This window comes from Puma concolor, chromosome D1 (assembly GCF_028749965.1).
Source record: "Puma concolor isolate L17-30 chromosome D1, mPumCon1.1.hap2, whole genome shotgun sequence".
NCBI lineage: Eukaryota > Metazoa > Chordata > Mammalia > Carnivora > Felidae > Puma > Puma concolor.
The window spans coordinates 71,961,573-71,977,714 of NC_141676.1; the positions used below are offsets into that span (position 1 = coordinate 71,961,573).

The 16,142-nt window shown below is 35.9% G+C and overlaps 1 protein-coding gene across 4 annotated transcripts in view; it reads right to left on the reverse strand.

Moving 5' to 3' along the window:
• GRM5 (glutamate metabotropic receptor 5) overlaps window positions 1-16,142 on the reverse strand; it is a 534,058-nt gene that overhangs the window by 136,219 nt on the left and 381,697 nt on the right. The window lies entirely within an intron of this gene.

Here is a 16,142-nt window from a genome sequence, read left to right on the forward strand (position 1 = left end):
TATTCGCTGGACAGCACAGGCTACTGAGCCATGCCAGAGACTAGGACACAGTGCTTCATAGGCTGCTCAGAGGGGATGAGCTTTGGGATTAAAAGCAAGAGGATAAATCCTAGAAAAATGAATTTCAATTTGGTTATGGGCATCAATATTATAAGAGATAGAAGGGATAAAGGATTTGGTATTTGCTAGAGTTCTCTGAAGACTGAGCGTAAGTCTGGAAAGTATATATTTATGTATTTGTACTTAAGAACTTTTTAAAAGCTTTATTAAAGTATAATTGACATACAATTACTCCACATATTGAAGGTGGACAATTTGATAGGTTTCATATATTTATACTTTTGTAAAACCATTACAACAATCAAGATAATGAATGTATCCATCACCTCCATGAGCTTCCTCATGGACCTTTTTAATCCCTCCCATCCCCAGGCAACCACGAATCTGTTGTCACTAGATTTTATTTTCTAAGGCTTAACAGAAATTGAATCATGTAGTGTGTACTCTTTCTTTTCCTGGTTTCTTTCACTCAGCATAACTACTTAGAGATTTGCCATGTTGTTAGGTATAGCAATAGTTCAATGCTTTCTGGTAATGAGTAATATTCCCTTGGACCTACAGCTATCCAAATTTTCCACTGCCATTTTTTTTTAAAAGCCTATTATTTCTGCATTGAATTGCTTGTACATCTTTGTCAAAACCAGTTTTCCATATACATGGGGTCTGTGTCTGAATACCTATTGATCTATGTGTCTGTCTTTATCCTGATACTACACTTCTGATTACTCTATTTTTAGACTGAGTCTTGAAATCATGTAGTGTTTTGTTGTTGTTTGAAATTTTTATTAAAATTCTAGTTAGTTAATATATAGTATAATTTTGGTTTCAGGAGCAGAATTTAGTGATTCATCACTTACATATAATACCCAGTGCTCATCACAAGGGCCCTCCTTACTACCCATCACCCATCTAGCCCATCCCCCACCCATTTCCCCTCCAGCAGCCCTGTTTGTTCTTTATAGTTAAGAGTCTTTTATGATTTCCTTCCCTTTCTTTCTTTTTCCCTCCCCCTATATTCATCTGTTTTGTTTCTTAAATTCCACGTATGAGTGAAATCATATGGTATTTGTCTTTCTCTGACTGACTTATTTCGCTTAGCATAACACACTCTGGTTCCATCCACGTTGTTGCAAATGGCAAGATTTCATTCTTTTTTGATGAATGAGTAATGTTCCATTGTATATATATCATATATTTTTTATCCATTCATCAATCAATGGAAATTTGGGTTCTTTCTGTACTTTGGCTATTGTTGATAATGCTGGTATAAACATTGGGGTGCATGTGCCCTTTCGAATCAGTATGTTTGTATCCTTTGGGTGAATACCTAGGAGTGCGACTGCTGGTCATAGGGTAGTTCTATTTTTAACTTTTTGAGGCACCTCAAATACTGTTTTCCATATTGTTTTCCAGAGTGGCTGCACCAGTTTGTGTTCCCACCAACAGTGTAAAAGGATTCCCCTTTCTCTGCATCCTTGCCAACATCTGTTGTTTCCTGTGTCGTTAATTTTAACCATTCTGACAGGTGTCAGGTGGTATCTCTGGTTGTTTTGATTTGTATTTTCCTGATGATGAGTGATGTTGAGAATCTTTTTTTTTATTATTTTTTTTTAATGTTTATTTATTTTTGAGACAGAGACAGAGAGACAGAGCACGAGTGGGGAGGGACAGAGAGAGAGGGAGACACAGAATCCGAAGCAGGCTCCAGGCTCTGAGCTGTCAGGACAGAGCCCAACATGGGGCTCGAACTCATGAACCATGAGATCATGATCTGAGCTGAAGTCGAACGCTTAACGAACTGAGCCACTCAGATGCTTCAACATCTTTTCATGTGTCTCTTTGCCATCTGATGTCTTATTTGGAAAAGTGTCTATTCATGTCTTCTGCCTATTTCTTTACTGGATTATTTTTTTTTGGGTGCTGAGTTTGATAAATTATTTACAGATTTGGGATACTAAATCAGATATATCATTTGCAAGTATGTTTTCCCATTCTGTAGGTTGCCTTTTAGTTTTGTTGATTGTTTCTATTGCTGTGCATAAACTTTTTATCTTAGCTCATTTTTGCTTTTGTTTCCCTTGCCTCTGGCAACGTGTCTAGTAAGAAGTTACTGCGGCTGGGGTTAAAGAGGTTGCTGCCTGTGTTCTCCTCTAGGATTTTAATGGTTTTCTATAACATACTTAGGTCTTTCATCCATTTTGAGTTTATTTTTGTGTATGGTGTAAGAAAATGGTCTGCTTTCATTCTTCTGTATGTTGCTGTCCAGTTTTCCCAATACCATTTGTTGAAGAGACTGCTTTTTTCCCCCCATTGGATATTCTTTCCTGCTTTATTGAAGACTAGGTGACCATATAGTTGTGGGTCCAAGAAATACAATAGATTTTTGTACATAAATCTTCTATACTACAAACTTAATAAACTCACTCGAACTTTATGAATATTCCATTGGATTTGTTAGATAGGCAATTATGTCATTCATTAGTAAAAACATTTTAACTTAATTATTTCAAATCTAGTAACTTTTATTTCTTTAGCTGACACAGTCTAGTTTCATTGTCTAGAAACTCTGGTGGTAAGAGCCAGACTCCTTAATACTTGATCATATGGGGAAATCTTACTAGCTTGAGGAAGTTTTTGTCTATTCCTAGTTTGCTGAGAACCTTATCATAAATTCATATTACGTTTGAAAGTTAATAATTTTTTAGGTTTTTAACACAATAAATTATACTGATAAATTTTTGAATATTAAATCAGCCTTACATTTTGGGACAAATCTTATTTTGTCATGGTATAGTATATTTTTTACATATTATTGGATATAATTTACTAAAATTTGGTTTAAAATATTTACACCAATGTTTTTGAGGTATATAATTCTTTTTTGTGATATACTGAATAGAATATTGAATAGAATTGTTTCGAAAAATGTTCCCTTATTTTCCTTTCCATATTTGTTGTCTCTGGAGTGATGCTATATGTCTCTCATTCCTGATATTTGTAATTTGTTTTACTTTCTTTTCCTGATCAGTTTTTTTTTTTCAATTTTACTGATCTTTTAAAAGAACCAGACTTTAGTTTCACTGGTTTTCTCTGTTGTATTTCTGGTTTATATTTCATTGATTTTCACTCTGATCTATTACTTCCTTTATTCTACTGACTTTGAGTTTAATTTGTTCTTCTTCTCCAAATGTCTTCAGGTGGAGCTGTGGTCATTGACTTGAGATATTTTTGTTTTCCGATATAGCAAGTTAATGCTATGAAATTTCCCCTGTTGTTTTAGCCTTCTGAATTGTAAGTTTTTCTAGTCTGACAGCTAGGGACAGACACTGCTCCTTGTCCCATATGGCTGCCACACTTTCTCTCTAATCCCATAAGGGTCCTTTCCCAGATCTGAAGTATTATCCTTGTATAGATGCAGTAATCAATAGTCAGCTGCATACTCAAGGGAACCTCTGCCCATCTCCAGAGTTCTCTCTTCCTGCACCTCTCCTCTCTTTGTTTCTGTGCTCTAGCTAGAACTCTAGCTTCCTTGGTTTCTCTGAAGTCAGAATTCCATCTTCTTAACTCAGAAAGCATACCTCATTTATTTCTTGTTTCATAAGAATAACTGTCCTTCATTGCTTGATATCCAATATCTAGAAAACTTTTGTTTTGTTCTTTTTTTGTTCTTTTTATTATTGTCTTTTGTTCTTTTTATTATTTTAAGAAGGAGAGTAAAGCCAGTCTCTGTTACTTCGTCTTTGCTAAAAGCAGGTACTTCGCCCTCACATCTTTGAAGCATTTTCTCATACATCATCCTATTTATTTATTTTGGCTTTTTAAATGTTTATTTATTTATTTATTTTGAGAGAGAGAGGGAGAGAGAAAATCCCATATGATCTCAAGCAGGTCTAACACCGTCAGCGCAAAGTCCAACACTGGCTTGATCCCAGCAACCATGAGATCATGACCTTAGCCAAAATCAGGAGTCAGTCATTTAACCGACTAAGCCACCCAGGTGTCCCCTCATACATCATCATATTTAAGCCTCACTAGAGTCTGCTGTCAGTTAGGTATCAGGTTTTTAAATTTTTTTAAGTTTATTCATTTATTTTGAGACAGAGGGAGAGAGAGTGGGGGAGGCACAGGGAGAGGGAGAGAGAGAGAGAGAGAGAGAGAGAGGGAGAGAGAGAGAGAGAGAGAGAGAGAGAATCCCAAGCAGACTCTGCACCGTCAACGCAGAGCCCAATGAGGGGCTCAAACCCATGAACTGTGAGATTGTGACCTGAGCCAAAGTAAAGAGTTGGACGCTTAACCCACTAAGCCACCCAGCGCCCCAGTTAGGTATCAGTTTTAATACACATCCCATCTCACATTTGAGAAAACAGAGACTCAGAGAGGCCTAGTAGTGGCTACAGATGGAGTTTTTTAATATAGATCTTCTGGGTGTAAATCTAATGCTTTTCACATTTGCATGCCTTAAGTGACTGATTGAGCAAGCCTGTCAGGTCTCTCTTTGGTTTATCTTAAATATCTTTAATACATCATGGATTCCAATTCCAATGTCTTAAGAATTTGGAAACTGTTGCAATTCCTAATGCGAGGATTATTTTTTTAGTAGTTTTTGATGGTAGCTATTCATCATGAAGAATTACATACACTGACACTTGGATGGATAATTACTCTTATTTCTTAAACTTTGGAATTCAAAAAAGAAATATGACAGATTATATGTCTCAAACTTTGATATGTTAATATATGGGGCCTTGATCTGGCTCTGCAACCATTTCTTTAAAGCAGAGTCCAAGATGGAGAAACTTTTCCCTCCTCAAAATGAAAAGTATTAACATGTAACAAATCCAAGAATTGTATTAAGCCAAAACTGACATATCAAATTCTAATTAACTTAATTCATTGTCTGTTATATAGACAGAAGTATGTTTCTGATTAGATTTCACCACATACACTAGGATAATGTGATCAAATTTATTTTTAAAGATATGGTTATTAAATTTTTCCAGTGTAGTCTTTCTAAAAGTATGATGCTAATCAGTGTTACATAAGAAGATGAGTTCATAGTAAAACAAAACAACAAAAAGGAGATTCTGGATTAAAGAAAGGGATTTAAAAATGTTTACAATTGGATTTGTCCTTTTCCAACATGTGGATATACATTATGAATCTCTAAAAATAATGGATACAGAATGTAATAATCCAATATACGCAACCACAGAATCCTTTTTTTACATTGGATTAGTTTTCTTTCCAAGTGCTACCTTGGAAATGTTAATGTAGTGCAAGGATGAGAAATATTTAAACTGGGGTTAGCTGTGGCATTTTGTTTACTTGGCACTTGTGATGCCTTTACTATTGTTCAGCCCCTCTTATTAGATAATTATTTCCTCTCAATGTACTGTTTTGGGTTTTCCACTCATGTTTTCAGAGATACTGAAGTGTTTTGAGCAATGGATAAATCACTAATAAGTGTTTTGTTTTTTTTTTTTTAATTTTTTTTTTTCAAAGTTTATTTATTTTTGGGACAGAGAGAGACAGAGCATGAACAGGGGAGGGGCAGAGAGAGAGAGAGAGACACAGAATCGGAAACAGGCTCCAGGCTCTGAGCCATCAGCCCAGAGCCCGACGCGGGGCTCGAACTCACGGACCGCGAGATCGTGACCTGGTTGAAGTCGGATGCTTAACCGACTGCGCCACCCAGGCGCCCCTAATAAGTGTTTTTAAAGCAAACAAGATGGCAGAAAAAAATTCTGATGCATAAGGAAGTATCCTTTAACTAACCCATCTCAAATCCTTATGACACATATTCATCAAAAAAAATGTGGACACCTCTGGCTGGAAACTTGCTATAAAAAAAGGGAAAAGAGATACCTCCAAGCCAGTGGAATCAACCTTTTTGAATATAGGAAATTCTTTTAATGTCAAAAAATTCCACACACTCCATAAATGCTGTTTGTACTATAGAAAACACCTAATGGCAATAAGCTACCATGATTTGAGCAATTTAAAAATTAATTTATAATTTGTTAACCGCAGCAGCTTGTGCATAAAAATAAGGTACTTGTGTGTATAAGCATACACATGTTCACACAAGGATATGCAAAGCATAGTTCAGTTCACTGATAATGCTCAACAATGTAAGAATTCTAGATCAGTCAACAAATCAACAGTGACCCTGGGACCTGCAGCCTACAGACTGGGAACCACTGTTCTAGATCTTCTAGCCCTTGTAACTCTGCTTGGGTATAAGAGACATGAAGTCACATTCATTTAACAATATTTATTCACATGCTTGCTCTATATAAGGCATCATGCTCAGAATTTGGAAAACAGATGAGTAAGACAGTTCCTCTCCTGGAGAAATTTATAGTTTAACAGAGACAGATGAAGATAACATTTTTTGTTTGTTTTTTTTGTTTGTTTTTTAATTTACTTTGGAGACAGAGAGTACATGCAAGCGGTGTAGGGGAAGAAAGAGAGACAGAAAAGAATCTCAAGCAGGATCCACGCTGAGTGTGGAGCCTCATGCTGGGGCTTGATCCCAGGGCCCTGGGATCATGACCTGAGCTGAAATCAAGAGTTGGACGCTCAAGTGACTAAGCCACCCAAGAGCCCCTGAACATAAAATGTTTATGTAATGGTGTAATGATGTGAAAAATCTAGGTATATGTCAGTGTAATCCAGTGGAAAATATTATATTGCTGTAGTTGCTTTATCCCCTCTGAGGATAGTATCATTTTTTTCTCTGGAGTAAATGGCCTTCTGTTTGGCAATGTAACTTTAGCAGCAGCTTTGGGCTCAAAAGGTGAGCAGCATCCATTCTCTAAGGGCAGAATTTTATTTATTTATTTATTTTTTCAATATATGAAGTTTATTGTCAAATTGGTTTCCATACAACACCCAGCGCACATCCCAAAAGGTGCCCTCATCAATACCCATTACCCACCCTCCACTCCCTCCCACCCCCTTCAACCCTCAGTTTGTTCTCAGTTTTTAAGAGTCTTTTATGCTTTGGCTCTCTTCCACTCTAACCTCTTTTTTTTTTCCTTCCCCTCCCCCATGGGTTTCTGTTAAGTTTCTCAGGATCCACCTAAGAGCAAAACCATATGGTATCTGTCTTTCTCTGTATGGCTTATTTCACTTAGCATAACACTCTCCAGTTCCATCCATGTTGCTACAAAGGGTCATCTTTCATTCTTTCTCATTGCCACATAGTACTCCATTGTGTATATAAACCACAATTTCTTTATCCATTCATTATTTGATGGACATTTAGGCTCTTTCCATAATTTGGCTATTGTTGAGAGTGCTGCTATCAACATTGGGGTACAAGTGCCCCTATGCATCAGTACTCCTGTATCTAAGGGCAGAATTTTAAAGGAGACAAGAAAACAAAGAAACAGCTCAATAGCTCTACCTATGAAATGGAGAAACATTTACTGTGGTGTTTAAAAACATTGTGAGGAAATGAGGTAAGGGTTACAGGGAAATAAAGGGACAGGAATCAAGCAACATGGTGGGAGAAATCTGATGGAGTGAGAATGTGTGGGGGAATCTATTGTGAGAAATTTGGACTGGAAGGAATGTTAGACTGGATATAGGGGCTGCAGAACTTCTATTTAGAGGTGGGGTAGTTAAAGTAAACTCTTATGAAATTAGAACACGAATGCAGAGAAGTGCAAAAATCATAACAACACATTAATTTTTTCTCAAAAGAAATACATCCTAGTGATCACCACTGGCTCAAGAAATAGCACATCATTAGAATCCCAGAAATGCCCTTCTGGCTAAAGGACTTTTATGTTGCTCTGCACCCATTTTTCTCATCTTCATTTTGTTGATAGTAGGGTGGCATACACATAAATGTCAGTGTGAGTGGTTACTTGAAGGCATAAAAATAAGGAGGGGGGGATCTGTGTTCAATATCTGGATTGGTACGTGTCAAAAAGAAGACAAAAAGTACAGGGAGTGACATGAGGGAAACAGAATTTCTTTGAGAACAGGAAACTGGATTTATTAGAAACCATGAGGATATATGCTCAGTGAAACTAACAAATATCCTGAGGAAGGTTTTTCATGGAGCAAAAGTGCAGAGACTTAAGTAGGCATGCCACTCTAAAATGGAAGAGCACAATCTGTGAATTGTGCTGTGAAGTGATTGGAGCATAGATTTCTTGGGCTTAAGGAATTGACGATAAGATTTGAAAAATACATGGCAAATTTGAAGAGTTTTGACTGGGGGCAAAGGGGTGGAATTCCTTTTTTGTAGACATTAGAGAACCATGGACGAGCATTGAGAATGAAAGTAACACGATGAGATTCATTCTTTAGATGGACTCTTTTGAGGCTACTTTTTAGCATAAAATGGAGGAGAAAGAAGCTGGTATTAAAAAGAAGATTAGATATGAAGATTATTCTCATATGTGAGGTGACAGATAATGAAGAAACAAATCACAGCAGTGGTATAAAGATTTGAATTCAGCCAGTAATGAAAAACAGAGAACAGATGTGGAAGATGAACAGTAGATTTAATAGTATTTGGTTACCAGTTGGCTATGAGGATGAGAGAATGGAATATGAGAAGACCCCTTATTCCCACATCTTGGGGGACAGGCCGGATGGGTGTATCGTTTACTCAAACTGGAGGTACATAATGGAGAAGCTCAAAGTTTGGAACTGTGGTTAGAAAAGTTATAATGAGGTGAGTTTTAGATATGTAAGTTGGAGGTGCCCTCAGGACATCCAGGCGAGAATGTTTGTGTGTTAATGTCATAAATGACACCTCTGGAAGCTACTGGAAGTGACAGGGAGAAATCATAGAAAGGAGATGGTAAATGAATGTCAGTGGTTGACAGTATAACTGTAAAGGAAATGGGTATTTAAATTGGTTCAAATATAGAATAGGATCCAGTTACTAGAAAACAGTTTTAATTTAATTAGCTGTAGCTTTTATTACTGGGTTACTTAAACAATTGGAAAAATTAAACTATATTCTTTATACTTTTAACTTATTATCGTTACTGGTCATTTAACTTATAATTCAAGTCTAACATGATTGTTCAATTTAAGTAACACTTACTGAAATTGGGCTCACTGTTGATAGTATATAAACCTGGATTCTGTAAAAACCACATAGTTAAAACACTTAAGGGTATAGAAATAGTTTGACTTAATTTTTTAAATGCTTAAAGATAAAAACAGAAATTAACAAAAGTATGAACATTTTGGACATTATAAACTGCAGGGTTCGTTTATGCATCCAAATTGGGATTGCAGGGGAGTGACAAGATTAAAATATAAAAGAGGGACCTCTGGTGTTATGTAGGGTGGAGAAGAAAGCATATGAACATTCTTTTACTATATAACTTTAAGAGGCCAAAGAAATGCAAAAATAAAATATTTTCAAGGCAGTGAAGATGTATGGACTCAACAAAGACAAAATGAACAAACAAAAAGGAGACCTATGAAAGTAGGCAGGTGTCACCCACTGCTTTCTCATCGGAGGGCATCTGCAGGTTCTGGACCAGGCTGCCAATCTAACATGGTCTGAATGAAGGGACACTAGTTTTCTAGGGCGGCCATAACAAAATACCACACGCTATGTGGCTTCAAACAGCAGAAATTTATTCTCTCACAGTTCTGGAGGCTCAAAGTCAGAAGTCAAGGTGCCAAGAGGGCCATGCTCCCTCTGAGACTCTTGGTAGAATCCTTCCTTGCCTCTTCCTAGCTTCTTGTGGTGGCCATTAATTTTTGGCATTTCTTGTCTTTGTGCTGCATCACTCAAGTTTCTGCCTGTGTCTTCCCCCTGCCACTTTTCCTATGTGTGTCTGTCTCTGCGTCACTTCTCCTCTTTTGGGGGAATTAAGAGCCCATCCTACTTTAGTACATCCTCTCATCTTAACTCTGCACTGATGCTATTTCTCAATAAAGTCACATTTTGAGGTTCTTGGAAAGTACATGAATTGTGGCTGGGGAATATATGACTTCACATAGTATCTGACACTTCTGGAAAAAAGAGAAGCCAGAAGTACTTTTGGATATTAAAATGATATGGTATGTCAATATATAAAGTGCAGGAAACCTAACCACATGATAGCTTTTTTCCCTTGTGATTCACTTGCTGATTCTGGGGGCTGCATGAGGCTCAAGATTTTGAAGAGGAAGGCTGAAATGTCCCATTGTTTTATACTATTTGGAAGAAAAGCCCCACCTGAGGATTAGAAACTGCTCAAACTTCAAGTAGTCTTTTCCTCACAATGGATGCCAAATTTAGAAACAGTATGGTATAGGGGCCTGGAGGAAAAAAATCTCAAAAAACAACAAAAATCTGACTGAGTCAGTCATCCAGGGCATAGGATATACTATCTAGATTCTCCATCAAAATTCCATGTCAATTGTTCCTTAAAGACACTTTTAACTACAGGTTGACTACTTCTGTCTTATGTTGCAACTTATCTCATCTCAATTTCTTTGAACCTGGAAAAGGCAAACCATCATTGGGGGAAAATAATATAAACTTCAACCTTTATGGCATTTTATACTCAATGTCTAGCACAAAAGAAAATACGTTGTATCAGGAAGCATGAAATGTGACCAATGAAAAATATGTCAATAGAAGACTGACAGAAGATCCAGATGTTAGAATTAGAAAAAAAGGGGCCTTAAAATAACTACAATCACTATATTCAAGGACATGGAATAAAGGATTGAAAATTAGATGAGAAAGAATACTTCAAAGGAAAATTAGTAACTATAAAAAGAATTAAATGGGCATCTGGGACTGTAAAACAACATATCTGAAGTTGAAAACTTATTTTGGTTAGCAGCTGACTGAACATAGGTGGATACATTGTTAGTGAAATAAAAGACAAAATAATAGAAAAGAATCAAATAGAAGAACAGAGAGAAAAAAAAAGATAGGAAAGAAAGTCCAGAGAAAAAGTCACCTGTATGACCCAGTCAAATAATCTAATAGGTATATCTGAGCACAAGAAGGAACAGAGAGAGAAAAATGTGGCAGAAGGAATGTTTTAGGAAGTAATGTCTAGGAAATTTTCAAAACTGATAGACATTTTTAATCCACAGGTTTAAGAAATCCAAAGAATGACATATATAAAGGAAATCACACCTAACCTTATCACAGTCAAATAAAAACTTAAAAAAAATTGTAAAGCCTAGAAAAAAAGACATGTTGCCAAAAAAAAAAGACACAACATTAGAATGATGGCTAAATTTTCAATGAAATGATGGAATCCAGAGAAAAAAAATGAAATGTTTTCAAAGAAAAAAAAATGAAGAAAACCTGGCAATACAGAATGCTATCCTTGGTGAATATACTCCTCAAAAACAAAGGGGAAATAAAGATATTCTCAGAAAAAAAAAGTCAATATAATTTGTTGGCAGTAGATCTATATTGTAAGAAACACTACAAGAAATTCTTTAGGCTGAAAAAAATCACAGGTGAAAGCAAGCAGGTAGAAGGAATGAAAAACACTGGAGTGGGGAAATATGACTGTTAACCATTTAGAGCAACAATATGAAGAAAGTCATATATATATACACACACACATATGTATATATAATATTTATATTATATTTATATATTTTTATATATAATACAGATAAAAATAAATTATATGGCAATAGCAAAATATAGTATGAGGGGATAAACAAATGTAAATATTTGCAAGATTTAAATTTTTTTTTAATGTTTACTCATTTTTGAAAGAGAGAGAGACAGTGCGCGCATGAGAGGGGGAGAGGCAAAGAAAGCCTGGAGACACAGAATCTGAAGGAAGCTCCAGGCTCTGAGCTGTCAGCACAGAGCCCTATGTGGGGCTCAAACTCACGAACCATGAGATCATGACTTAAGCTGAAATCAGACCCTTAACTGACTGAGCCACCTAGGCACCCCTGCAAGATTTTTTAATATAAACAAGAACCAACATAAAGTTGTTTGTATTAAAGATTCATTTAGTAATTTCTGTTGAAAACTCTAAATGAATTATGCTGAGATGAAACAAAATTATTAAGAGGGGTGATAGAATAAGATAAAAAATTATTGATTAATCCATAAGTAGGCAGTAAAAGAGGAATAAGCATTAAAGAACAAAGTGGATAAATAGAAAACAACACATGAGAGGGATAGGAAATAGGAATAAGCTATTCTCTAAGTGGGCAATTTTCACAATACATATATCTACCAAAGACTCATCTCCACAGTATATAAGGAAGTCTTAAAATAGATGTTAAATGATAAACAATTCAAAGAAATGTGCAAAAGACCTGAACACTTTACAAAATAGGATGCCCAAATTTCCGATAAGCATATGAGAAGGAACTTAACTTGGTAATACACATGGAAAGGCAATCAGAATCACAATATGATACAAACACATACTCACAGAATGTTTAAAATACAAAAAGATAGTACTAAGTGTTGACAGTAGTGCAAAGCAACTTGAAATTTCATACATTTCAGTGAAAGGGGAAATTAGTTCAATTAATTTGGAAAACTGCTTGGCAATTTCTAATAAAGCTAAATATATATGTAGTCTGTGATGTAGCAGTTCCAATACTGGGTATACATCTAACAGTAATTAGGATATATGTCTGCCATAGTATATGTACATAAATGTTCATAAAGTATTTATAATACCTAAAAATGTAAATAATGCAAATGTCTATCATATAGGAGAACTGATAGGTAAATTCTGGTAGTATATCCATACAAAGGGATATTGCACAGCAATAAAAAAGAATAAACTACGGGCAACTGGGTGGCTCAGTCAGTTGAGTGTCTGACTCTTGATTTTGGCTTGAGTCATGATCCCAGGGTCATGGGACTGAGCCCCACATGGGACCCTGCACTGAGCATGGAGTCTTCTTAAGATTCTCTCTCTCTCTCTCTCTCTCTCTCTCTCTCTCTCTCTCCCTCTGCCCCCTCCCTTGCACATGCTCTCTTTCTTTCTCACTCTCTCTTTCTCTTTTTATCTCAAAATAAAATAAAACATAAAAAAAGAATAAACTAATACATGCAATCATGGGATGAAAATCACTACATTACTTTGAGGGGAAAAGGCCATTACAGAGAAGCAAATAATGTAAGTGTCTATTTATATAATGTATAAGAATAGGCAAGACTAACAGGCAGTGAAAAAATTCATATTAATGGGGCAAATTCTCTATAAGGCTACTGCTAGTTCTGGACTACTAGATTTAGATACCTGTCCTAACTTTTATTCTTTGCCTTCAAAGAATCTCCCAAGACAAAATAAACAGTACTTCAGCTATGGGTATTTCTATCCTTTGTGTGAAGCCATTTTTCATCTTGAATTATCTATTAGATTTAAGGTACTGGAGAAAGTGAGCAAAGCAAAGCTTCTTGATTGACATGAACTGGAAACTCCTAATATTAACACTCCAACTCAAAAATGGTTGTCTTATGCACACTCCCTGATGAAAGGGCTTAAGTGCATTATATTTAGGAAAATTCTGGTAATATTTAGTAATATTATAAATACGAGTAAACTATTTGGGGCCCCTAAGGAGGTGGGGATAAAGATGCTAAGAGGACGTGTGAGTGAATAAGTAAATACAGTCAAAAGTAGACAGTAGTGAACAATTAGGTATCTATTATGAATTCCATAGTAATGTACAAATAATTTTAAGATTTTTCCTTTTTGTATCTTTGACCTATATATTAACTATAATGTAAAGCAAATTTTATGGCAATTTTTAAAAATTGTAATATTTTATCTTTTTAGCATACCATACTGGTTAAACTTCAGACAAATCTGAGTTCAATTATAAGTTCCAGTGTTTAATAGTTAGCTGACCTTGAGCAAGCTATTGTTTTCTCCTAAATCTTCATTTTATAATCTTTAAAATAAATATAGTAATATTATTTCCCTTATTGAAAAGAATAACAGAGGTATTACACATAAGTGTCCATGTATGTACAAAATGACATCTCTTGTCAGATAAGATTCTGGGGGCGGGGGGAAGTGGCTAACGAGTGCTTTCCAGTACTGGAGTAAGGAGCCAGTTCTGAGCAGAGTAATCATATCTGGGTATTCATGTGTAAGACAGAGATCAACAGCAGGCTAAAAGGGAGGATTTTACAGAACATTTTCCACAGAAATAATGTTCTTTGGAAATCAATTAAAGAGTTTTTTAAAACTATATCTAAATAAGATCTCCAACAGTGGGGAAAAAATAAGAGAAACAAAGAACAATTTCAAAGGGAAGACATTTTAGACAAAAAAGAAAAGGAAAATAATATTGGCACAAAGAGGAAAAGGGTGAGGATCAGTTGGAAACATTACCTTAGACACACTGGATAGGGACTGTCACTAACTCCTTAATAAAGGATAACTGGAGATGAGATCAAATCTATTGCTTATACTTTATAACTCCTCCAGTGTAGCTACATATAGAAATCTGTACACAACCATAGAACTGGAATACAGAGAGGCATAGCCCCCAAATCTCAAGAGAGGAAAGAAGTCTGTGTCCATCAGAAACTAGATAGAATGATGAAAGATATGACATTAGCTATAAACATTGAAATTGTGAAACAGAAGTCATCATGCTGTTCATGCACATATATTTTTTTTCATGAAAATAAACAAAACAAAACAAAACAAAACAAAACAAAGGAAATGAATAAGCATTTGAAGATTTTGGACAAGCAGTATCTGAAGTCAGAAAGAAACAAACATACACACCATACTTCTGTGATTTCTGGATTTCACTGATCAATACAATATCCCACACTTCAGCATCTTTCTCCCCCCTCTTTACTCAAACAGAAACTGACATAAAGATGCCAAGTTCTTATTTTACCAGATACCGATATTTAAAATAATCACAAATCATCATTCATCCCCTTCTTAATTTCACAAAAGAATGAAGTGATACCAAAAACATGACGGACATGAACTGGGAGGGAAAGTGCATTATGAAAAAATTCACTATATTATTTACATTATTCTCATTTTTGTGCTTGTATGTGACAACTTCTCTGTGCACTGGAATTGGTTTGTGGGCCATAATTTCAACCCCACTATCTCAATGCACTCCTGTATTCCAGCATCATAGATAAAGGCACCCATATCACCAGTTAAAACACTTTACTCCTATGCAAATGCATATGGGGTTCTTGTTACACAATGTGATGATAAGGAAGTATCAACAAATCACTTATCAATTTTGACAAACCTTAATTTTTGCAGGCTTTGACATACGGATCAATATTGGCCGTACCTTGATAACTGGAGTCAAGATTCCCTTTCAATGTGCAACAAATAATTGCAACTAAACCCTGTGTTTAGCTCTTATAATATCATTTATAGCACTGAATTACAACATTGGCTGGCATGATTATCTCCCTTCTAGATAAACCTTTTAAGGGCAGGAACTAGTTTTCCTCACCTTGTTATCTTTACAACTAAAACAATAGTTGGAGGGGAAAAAAGCAATAGTTGGTACAATATGAGTCCCTATAAGTGTAGAAGAATGAATGGCAACATTCAGATTATGTCTCCTGAAACATAATACCCTATCCCTGCTCCTGTTCTATATATTGATGGAAGTAGGAAGTGGCTCTGTCCTTTAATATTCACCTGATTCAGTGCAAGAGCAAGAGAGCAGGGAAGGGGCAGAGAGAGGGAGAGAAAGAGAATCCCAAGCAGGCTCCACATCATTGGTGCAGAGCCTGATGCGGGGCTCAAACTCATGAACCATGAGATCATGACCTGAGCTGAAATCGAGAGTCAGACGCTTAATCAACTGAGCCACCCAGGAGCCCCTTATTCATTCTTCAGAATATGACACCCTTACTAAGTGTTTAACTCGGTGCTAACTGCTGAAGATAATCAAAATGTGCAGAGTGTAGTTCTTGCCTTCAGGGATGGCAATCGCAGTTCCTCTCTGGAGCTCACATTACCCTCTTAGTACAGTGCCAATTTCTTGAATGATATAAATAACAAAATTGTTTTAAATCTCTGTGGAGTAAAAATTTGCTCTGATATGTTCTTAGTGAGAATAAAGCCTGTTTATCACTGTAAGTGGCAATAGCCCCTCTG